Below are 3,274 nucleotides of genomic sequence, written 5' to 3' on the forward strand. Positions count from 1 at the left end.
CTCCTACTGTGAAAAGAGAGTTTCTTCTCCTCAGGACTTGGATACTTGTTAATACCTAAACCAGCCCCGTCACTTGCACTCCCTTTGTCACTGAAGAGCATCTAATTTTGCACCTAGGTTTGCATCTTCCAGTGCCTTGCACATCTTTTCTCTTCACAGGCAATGGGTTGATGGCAAAAGCCCCTACAATAAGCCTTGGCTAATTCTGGGCCACTGCTGAGTGACTATGCTGATGCATGTGATGGCATTCTTTGTGCTGGGGCATCATTTGATTTGTTCAGCTTCTCTGAACCATGAAGGCCTTTAAACATAAAAAGAAGACATCATCTGGAGATGAAAGTATAAAAACAGAAAAAGGTGGATGGGAGATTTTCTTCCAGGCCCCTGTGCAATCACTGACAAGTCATATCCTTCCCTTGTCTCCCTTCCCTCTGCTGTAATTAAAAACAAGCTGATCCCCTATCTTGGAGGGAGGGAAGGGGACAGTGTAGTATCAGTGATTCACCTGGCTTTTATGAAGAAATCTGTTGTTTTAAGGTGCATTTTATCAGGGCACGACCAAAGCATTCTGTGACCTCACAGTTGCCAGACATTTCATAACAAGAAGGGTGATGATAGTGAGTAGGTCTGTGCCCTGCCCTTGCAGTGTCTCCAAGTCGTCAACAGCTGCGGCCATCCAGCAGGACAGAGATCTCGAAAATGCAAACCTGCCCTTTCCTCAAACACAGAGCAGGTCTGAGTGCTGCGGTAGGTCATCTCAGCAAGGGCTGCATGGAGACGGCTGCCGTGGAGCCTGCCAGTGCTCTTCCCTCGGGCTGGTCCCCTCTCTCTGCCTAGTTTAGTTCTGCTTTATTGTTTATACAGAAATATCTAAGGCCCTGAAAGCAGCCAAAACTGAGCAGCTTAACTGCTGACCAGGCTCATGGGAGAGTGGACAGCCCAGCAGCAAAGCAGGATTTCCCCTGAGCCATGCCCTGAAGAATCTCATGGGCAGCACTTCTTGGGGGGGGAGAGGGGAAAATACCCAGCGCTAGCTTTGAAATATACTTTTGCATTGGTTCAGTAAATTACTTTGGGGTAGGATACAAAGGTCAGTGAGCACAGAGCTGTGTTAGTCACGTAGCTGCTGTGCTGATGAACAAAATGAAAGTACCTAGATAGCTGAAAGAGATAGAAAGGTCAGTATGTGCTTGTGATATCACAGTACAATTGATAAATAGGCGTGTACTGGTGATAAGATAGGCTTATTGGTGATAAGATAGGTTGGAATGAGATAGATCTGCATTGGTGATATGATGGAGTGTTAAATACTGTTGATCAGACATGATTACCAATACTTTATCATGTCTCATGTTATCATTGCGGTGCTTAGTTAGAAGATGAAGTTCATCTTTTCCTTTGCAAGATGGAGAGTGCAAGAATCAGAAGAACTTTAAAGATTCAGGTAAAACAGAGGGAAATGGGGCAAGTGGAGAGGAGGCAAGGAGAGGTCAGCAAGAAAAGAGAGGATTTGAGGAAGTTTATGGGAGAGCAGAAGCAGCCATAGAGCACTGAGCTCTGAGTCTGTGCTAACTACAGCCTATGCCTTTATGTTATTGGTGACGCAGCTCTTGCGTGAACACCCAGTGCCTCTGGGATCAGTCAGCGAAAGGACTGAAAGGTCCAGCAAAGTGTTTCAATACTTGGACCTGCCAGCAGTGAGAGAGGACAGAGCTGAATATATCCACTCTGTGATGGGGAAGAAGAGAGGCTGCTCTGGTCTGCAGGGCCAGGCGATGTGTCGTACTGAGGGTGCCGAGCCCCTTCTGCCATTGCGGAGTGGGGATGCCCAGGAGGGAGGCAGTGCCTGAAGTCAAAGGAGATTCCCCTCGGGGGGGGGGGTGACTGTCAGACCTTGCACATGCCAAAATCAGGAGTCACAAAGGAGGATGAGTCACGGAGCCTTCTGACTTTAGGTCCTGGTTTTCTCACTCCCTTTTTCCCCCACAGCAAGTCCTGACATTTTGCAATGCTCTTGGAACAGCCAGAGCAACATCCACAGCCTAGGTGGCTTTCTGGAGAAGGCCCTGCCCCTTACTCTTGTGGCACGATCTTGAGGTATTTACATTCTGTCTGTCGGGGTGTGTGCAGACACACTTGCTTGAAATTGTCTCCAACTAAACCAGAAGCTGTGCTGGGGATACAACTTCTCTGGTACTTCCCCTCCCCATTTGAAAAAATACCAGCAACCAGTTAGCTGAAAATGTAATATGAGAAATCATTTCAAACCGGAAAATGGATTTGTTTCGAAAGAAAAGTCTAAACAAATGTTTTGGCAGTGGTTTTCAAGCAGAAAGCACATCAAACCTTCTGTTTCACAGCAAAGTATCTGCTTTCTCTGGGACGAAAACATGCCACAGGAGATAATTTTTTTCCTGTCTCTGCCACTAACTCACTGAACAAACAGGAACAGGCCCCTTTCTCCTCTGATACCTCTGTTTTCCCTTCTGCTGGTAGGGATAATATGTCCATAGTTCTCAAGCACACAGGACAAGCTAATGGGATTGAGAGAGAAAAATGCTTTGGCGCATAAATAGTTGGTATCACCAGAGGCCATAGTCTAAGCGAGGAGGCGGTCACTCTCTTGTTTTTAATCAGACCTAGGTTCTCTGAATACTTAAAAAGGCTGTACTGAGAGAGCTCCCGAGAAACCATTGCCTTCAGATCAAATCCACCTCCCATTAAGGTTTTAGATAAGGGCTGTGCCCTGGCCTGGGCTGTAGTTGTTTATTTTACCTCCAGGACAAGGTACTCTGAGCTACTGTGTGGCTTTCGGATACCAGCGGATACCAGGAGATTGTGAGAGATAAGCTTGTCTATTCACTGTATCTCAGGGCTCAGATCTGCTTCCCCCCTGCTCGCTTCCCCAGCCTTCACAACCACTCTGCTCTCTGCAACAGTGCAGATCACAGTCCCCCAACACGGGTAATCCACTGCATCTGGGGGGGGGTGCATAGACCAGTACAAACCTTGATGGGTGGGTTTCCACGGTGGACTCAGCTGAGCAGCTGTACGTGCCATTAGCTGCAAGAAAACTGCAAGAAAGCTCCAGCTCTGCAATGAAGCCAGCCCAAGGGTTACCAGGTTGGTGACTCTGCAGAGTCAAGGAGGGAAACCCTGGCCTAACAGAGGGAAATTACAATTATTTTCTTGCAGTTGCAAACTTTTATCACAGTTCAGTAGTCTGAGCCATAGGTATGTTAAAAAATATAGAATAGTTTATTTACAGGGTGAC

The sequence above is a fragment of the Grus americana genome, chromosome 28, assembly GCF_028858705.1.
Source record: "Grus americana isolate bGruAme1 chromosome 28, bGruAme1.mat, whole genome shotgun sequence".
In the NCBI taxonomy this organism is placed as follows: Eukaryota; Metazoa; Chordata; class Aves; order Gruiformes; family Gruidae; genus Grus; species Grus americana.